A 7,851-nucleotide genomic window follows, 5' to 3' on the forward strand; every position below is an offset into this window, starting at 1 on the left:
ACTTTCAACAACAATGCTTATAGGAATAATTATGGTAACAACAACTATAGGCCATATCCTTCTAATAATGGTAGTGGTTATGGTAATTCCTATGGTAATTCTTACAACAATAATAAGAGTGTACCCTCTGGTCTTGAAGTCATGCTTAAAGAATTTATTAGTACACAAACTGCTTTTAATAAAACTGTTGAGGAAAAGCTTGGTAAAATTCATGTTCTTGCTTCTAAGGTTGATAGTCTTGCTCTTGATGTTGATCTTTTAAAACTGAAAGTTATGCCTGATGAAGTTAAAGATGCTAAGTTTGCTAAAACAAATGCTATCCAAGTTCGAATTAATGATAATATTAGAATGTTGGCTGAATTGCATGCTAGGTGGGATAGAGAAGAAAAAGAAAAACTTGCTAAAGAGAATAATGTAGCTAAAGTTTGGACTATTACCACCACTAGTAATGTTGATTCTTCACATGATGCTAAACCTCCTACTATCAATGGTAAAATAATTGGTGTTGGCAATGTTTCTACTCCTAGTACAAAGCGTGCAAAATTGCTTGAAACTGCTGAAACTGTTTGTGATAATAGTGCTGAAATTTTCCAGAATGATGTAGATCATAATGGTTTAGATTTTGATGATTGTCATATTACTGAAGTTATAAAGTTCTTACAAAAACTTGCTAGAAGTCCTAATGCTAGTGCTACAAATTTAGCCTTTACAAAACATATTACAAATGCTCTCATTAAAGCTAGGGAAGAGAAATTAAAACTTGAAGCTTCTATTCCTAGGAAGTTGGAAGATGGTTGGGAGCCCATCATTAAGATGAAATTCAATGATTTTGATTGTAATGCTTTATGTGATCTTGGTGCAAGTATTTCTGTTATGCCTAAGAAAGTTTATGACACTCCTCCACCAACAACCTTCACGTGGCCTTCATCTCCTACTGGTTCGATAACCTTGGTTTCTTACTGAGGGAAAACTTGTTGTTGTACGCATCACACCTTCCTCTTGGGGTTCCCAACGGACGTGTGCTTCACGCGTTATCACAAGACATGATGGTGATGACGTTCGCGCATATCGTCAATTCACTGGGACTCCAAACGCAATGTCATAGCATGAGGAGCTTTCCCCACAAGGATGACTCGAAGGTTTATATCGAACTCTCGGGAAATTGGCTCATAATTGTCTCCTCTTCCTCTTCTTCCAGCAATCCTGCAAAGCAAAGTTTTGCTTTGTGTTCCCAACTCCACCATGTGGTTGTCAACGACAAGGTTTCATATTAATGATTCTAGATAAAAGAGATATTGAAAGTAAAGTAAAGTAAATAAACTAAGCAAACTAGATAAAATAGTAAAGGGATAATTGTTTTTGGGTTTTGTGTGTGTGTGTTTAAGTAAAAAAAGTATTTTTGTGTTTTCGGATTATAATATTACTGAAAATCTAAAGTATGATAAAAGTGTTGGAAATGTGTTTCTTATGATTAAAATTGGGCCGAGATTAATGGGTTCACTTGTCTACTCTCGTTTTAAGTTGTAGTGGACACTAAGAGTTCATCAATCACATATTATTGGTGGAACTTTAATATATGTTTGATAAGAATTCATATGTTCATCACGTCCTAACATAGAGATGATGCAACACATCTCTCTTATACTCCACAAAAAGGAAAAACTTCAAGAAATCTTGTATTAAGATTAACAGAGCATAACCGTTAGTATTTTGACATAATGTTTAAATATCAAATATATTGCCTTAATTAAACAATATTATCACAATTGTCACATGATAAACATATCAAATGCATTCACTTTATCCCTAGTGAGCCAGCAAAGGAAAAGATAAAATCATAATAGATCATGAATTTGTTGTCACTATTCAATCACTACAACGATGCTACTCCATCTAATGCGCACCTCTCCCCGCACATGTTTTTGCATACAAGTTGGATCAGAACAATTACTTAAGAACGGGATACAGGATATGCATACATCAATACTTCTTCCACATAACAGATTCGAATCTCATATATCAATATCAAAGAATAAAGATCCACCACATAGGAATTACATATATGATCATAATCATGTTGGACAGCTCATATGGTACTAAGATCTATGAAGAACAAGAGAGAAATAGATCAAGCTACTTCCAACAACCCATAGTCAAGAGGTGGACTACTCCCCATTGATCATGGTGTTGATGAGGAAGACATTGGAGAAGGTGGAGATCCCTGCGGGGGCGGATTTGACGGAGTTTCCCCCTCCAGTCTTCGCTGCTTTAGCCTCTATTTTGGTGTTTTTGCGGCGCTCTCGTCGAGGGAATCCTTGGGGGTCACGCCGGGCATAAAACCGATACCCGATTCCCTAACCCGAAATTCCCGATCCCGAACCCGTATAGCCTGAACCCAAAAAACCCGATCACTTGTTCTGGTAGCTGTTTCTAATACCCAAATTTATTTCAGGTAATTCAGGAACGTAGTCCTAGCACCCGATTGTCCCGTATATCCCGAAACAATACAAAGCCCATGAAAAATCCACCCGCACAGACGAAGCCTCTAGCCCAAGTTGTGTTCTCCCCGTGGTAACCCTAGGCTCTCAACACTACTGCGCATCAAGGAGTTAGTTTCTTTCCCCATCTCCCCATTCCCCAGCCGTCACAACTCACAACACACAGCGACGGCGCGCAGATCCCACTCGCCGCGCTCTCTACCGCTCACCACTGCCGAGTGTTGACGCCTACTTGCGAGGCGCTCACCCACTGCGTTGCTTCCCCGGCCTCTGGTGCTTTGCCGCCCACAATCAACCTTCTAGTCGCTGCATCTTCCTGGACGAGACAACGATAACGACGAGCTCTTCTCCGATGCGTCCACGCCTACATCTGCTAATTCTTGCTTGAGCCGTGGATGATTGGAGTTGTAGATGCACTTGTCCAGCTACTGGACATGTACTTTGAATTTGAGTAACTCGACCATCTATGCGTTGCTATCTGCAACTTTGCATCTAAGAACTTCAGTGATGCATTTTCGGGCTGCGGAACAGATGAACTCTGAATTGTTTGTAGTACTTCAGGCTATTCAGGATTTACCCAAATCCGAACCCGAATTATCGGGTGTCAAAATTTAGGAGCGAATTTCGGATGTCACTTTGTGAAACCTGAATTTTTTCCCCGAATTACCCGTCCCGAAATTCTGGGAAATTCTGAATGCCAGAGTGACTTGGGGATCGTATATATAGGGGATTTGTTTTAGGAAAATGAAGTCGGTTGGCAAAAGAATCAGGTCAAATGGAGGGCCGAGGCTCAAAAGAGCCAGGGTGGCGCGCCCACCCTTACTAGGCGTGCCACCTGCCCTCTTTTGGGCCTCCAGGCCCCTCTCATGAGGTCCAAGTGCTCCATACGCTTCTTTTGATCAAATATTGACATCCCCAAAATTCTAACTTAATTTGACTCCTTTTAGGTCCCTAAAAGTAAAAAAAATACACAAAACAGGGTTTTCCTGTACTGCGGAATTATAACCCAAATAAAGGGGATCCCTTGGTATATCCCCATAAATCAATGTAAAACATGGATATAACATCATATATGTTGCAAATATGTGGTAATATGTATCAATAAACTAAAAGGTTCATGTATGCATTTTACATGCATCAACATCCCTAAGCTTAACCAATGCTCATCCTCGAGCATAAAGGGAATAAACTAACATGGACTTTGGAGCTTATTACATTGCCTCTATATCATTATCATGCAAAGTTTCACACGATTCAGTCATTAAAGAATAACAACAAGCAAATAAGCTATAAAGTGATATCTCTTACATTCTACAAAGCATGCTTAATAATAAGTGATGTTGTGAGCAAATAAATGAGAAGCATAATATTATAGACCATAAAGCATGCTTGGATGAAACTATAGAATTTTTTTGAAATACTATTTTTCTTTTCTTTGGATACTTTTGACTCTTTTAACTCTTGAATAACAGAAAGTAAGTAGGAAATACATGTGCTAGTCCTCCAAAAAAATAAAAGATAAATGAGAACAATAAAGTAAAGTTTTGAGATATGTAGTTCATGTCAATGGTAATCATAAGGATGGGGTTCCACACATCTATTTCTTACTTTGTTTTGGATACACTCATGATTCATGTGTTTTACCTCTGAAGTAAGATGCCTCATGCCTTCTATTACGGACAACCACACCTCGTACTACTCAATTTTAGATTACCATAGACCTTATCAATATGCATATTGTTTTAACTAAGTTCCGCAAAGGGGTACCTCCATGCCTCATGTACAAAGAACCCAAGGAGATTTTACAAGCTCAACTGTAAAGGCCCTATATACCGGGAAGACATGACAACATACAAATGAGCATCCTCTACTACAAACCTCTCTCTTGCTTTTTTTCTCTCTTTCCTTCTCCTCTCTTTTTTATATCTCTCCTTTTTTTTGTCTCACTCTCTCTCTTATTTATATATTCCTATTGACGATGTCCATGCTGAAAACTTCCACCATGATTATGCATGGCTTTGATTAGGGGCCCAATGCTCTTCTGTAACATATATGCATACTCCAGTCTTCTGCATGATAACCCCCCTTTATTTCGCCCAAGGTGGCCATCCAGTAACCAAAAAGTTAAACATCATAAACAACTCAAAATAAGTGCAATGTCAGAAGTGTTCCCCATGTAAGCATGGTTCCGAATTCACAACTTACTCATAATCTGTCAAACACGTAACTTCACATAGTGGTGTTTTTCCTTCCATACCTTACTTTCTCATGAGCATAAAATTACACAAAAAGGATATTTTGAAATAATTGAAGGCATAACACACATACTATACTTGGAATAGCAAGTGCTATATATATAGGTCAGTATGGTGGGTATTTGGTTTGAGTTGTTTTTGGATACAAGTCTTGTGTGAGAATTCATTTTTTTGCTAGCAAAAGATCGAAGAGCATGCAACAATGTCCATAGTGGTATTCATATATCATCAAGTAATGATACTTAATATTAAACATCTATGTATACTAGTAAGAAGTAGCACTAAATAAGGCACTAGCAAATTATCACTCAATAAGGCAGTTGAAACTAGTAATACCATGCATAACTTGACTTTTAGATTTTGTTTTCATCCCCTTTTTCTTTCCATAGAATGCAACTTATTTTCATTGCGGTATTCAAGAATGATTCATTTCAGTTGCTCTTTCATAAGCATGCAATTTATTTTTCATGGTGGTTGATACGTTGCAAACGTATCTATAATTTTTGATGCTCCATGCTTGTTGTACACCAATTCCTCTATGTTTTATGTGCACTTTGCATCATTTTATGACATTTATTGGACTAACCTATTAACAAGTGCCACAGTGCCAGTTTTTGTTTATTATGTCTGTTTATTGCAGAAAATATCCAAAATTGAAAGTGCTCGGAAAATTCTGGAAAAATCACAGAAATTCTAATATACCAGAAGACCCCGGGAGCTAGAAGGAGAGCCGGAGGGGGGCTACAGGCCGCCCATACCAGGCCCAGGCGCGACAAGCCCTGGTCCGCGTGTGTGGGTGGTATGGTGGCCTCGCGCACCCCCTCGCGTCGCCTCTTTGCCTATAAGACCCCTCTGACCTAAAAACTCTGCAACATATCACCCTCCATCCATTAAAAGTTCTATAGCTGCCGCCATCACCGAAACCAAGTTTCGGGGGATAGAAGTCTCTGTTCCGGCACCCTGCCGGGACGGGGAAGTGCTCCTGGAGCCATCGTCACCGACTCCACCGCCTCCACTTCGACTCCATGATGGTTTGTGAGTAGTTCCCATAGGGACTATGGGTTCTTGGCTGTAGCTAGATGGTACTCTCTCCCATGTGCTTCAATACAATGGTCTCATGAGCTGCCTTACATGATTGAGATCCATATGATGTAGTCGGTGTTGTGTTTGTTGGGATCCGATGGATTGATCATTATGTTCAATATATCTTATAAGTTTGTGAAGTATTTGTTGTTGCAATATTGTTATGTTTAATGCTTGTCACTAGTGCACGAGTGGCATGATCTTAGATCTAGGCTCTATAATTGTTGCTTAGATTGTATCTACAAATTGTATGCACATGTCTTTGTCCGGAACCCGAGGCCCCAAAGTGATCTCGAATTGGGATATCCGGAGGGGATGGCTTTGATATGAGGATCACATGTTTTCACCAAGTGTTAATGATTTGCTCCGGTGCTTTATTAAAATGAGTACCTTAATTACCAGTAGTTTCCCTTGAGGCCCCGCTGCAAACGGGCTGGTAGGACAAAAGATGTTATGCAAGTTTCTCATTGCGAGCATGTATGACTATATATGGAAAACATGCCTACGATATTAATAGACTAGATATTTTGTCTTAATGCTAAATTCAATTCTGTCAATTGTCCAGCTGTAATTTGTTCACCCAACACTTGTTATCTGGAGAGTTACCACTAGTGTAGATCGCCGGGAACCCCGGTCCTTTATTTCATCATCATTGCTTTTCAATCAACTGCGCGCTGGGATATTTTCCAGTGCCATCTCCTCTGTGTTACTGCTACTGCTATGTTACTATTGCTCTCATATTACTGCCGCATCACATTTCCCTATCAACACGCCATCAAAGTAGTACCAACTATTTTCTGGCGCTGCATCATATTACCACTGCTTTCATATCACCCTGTTGCTAGTGCTTTTCCAGGTGCAGCTGAATTGACAACTCCGTTGTCAAGGCTTATAAGTATTCTTTGGCTCCCCTTGTGTCGAATCAACAAATTTGGGTTTTACTTCCCTCGAAGACTGTTGCGATCCCCTATACTTGTGGGTCATCAGTGGTCTCATTTATTTCAAAGAAAAACTAGACAGAACACTAATAACGGATGCTCTAAGTTTTTGCGATAATTCTATGTTGCTCAAAAAACAAAGTTTAGGGGTGCGCAAACCAAGAGTTTAAGATGGATCTAGTGAAGTGCCTTGGGATCCCCAAGCTTATGGTCTTCACCATTATTGGATAGCTCTTGGTGTGGTGTTCCTCTATTCTCGGCGAAAAAACTTCAACACAAAACTTTCTCCCATTTATTTTCTATGGGGTGACATTAGTGGTACAAAAATATCATGCTTGCTGCTATTTTCTTCAAATACAAAATTGTTACTTTATATCAAGAGAGCACATAATTTCCTACACATTCCTATAAAATCAAAATATTCAACAAAAATCATTTTCAAACCCAAAATAATGGTTCAAACATTAGGGGGCAGAATTGTCAAAAGAATGAACATCATCAAAACATAATTTTTTGACTACTTAGACACATCAGGAATGTTGCCAATTTTTGTGCATATAGAGGATGAAAAGTTGCAACTTCAGTGAATCTTTCAAGATTTTAGGAGTTTCCAAAAAGATCAGAAAAATCGTGAACTAAAAAGTATAGTTCAGAAATCAGCAACTCCAATTTTGTTTCATAACTTCAAACATCCAAATGGGTAAAACTTGGTACTTTATTTGAAAAACTAGAGAAAGACCAAAAATAAACTTTCTGGCAACAACAAGAATGAAAAAGAAAAACCAAATATAAAAACATCTCGGGTTGCCTCCTGTAAAGCACTTTCTTTGGAGCCATATAGCTAACTAGGCTTACTTACTTGTTTCAAGAGGGACAATTATGTTGTAGGAGTGATGCTTCTTGAATATCCCCTTCTCATTATTATAAATAATATGTGACAACAAGATGCCAGGGTCCCATGGTGTGATCATACCAACAAAAATCTTCAAAACTTTAAAGCACATTAGTGCACACCATAAAGTATGCAACAAGTAATAACGAATCTTAGAAAGTTGAGGCATATAGAGAGGATAATTA

Source organism: Lolium rigidum, chromosome 3 (assembly GCF_022539505.1).
Source record: "Lolium rigidum isolate FL_2022 chromosome 3, APGP_CSIRO_Lrig_0.1, whole genome shotgun sequence".
NCBI classification, from domain to species: domain Eukaryota; kingdom Viridiplantae; phylum Streptophyta; class Magnoliopsida; order Poales; family Poaceae; genus Lolium; species Lolium rigidum.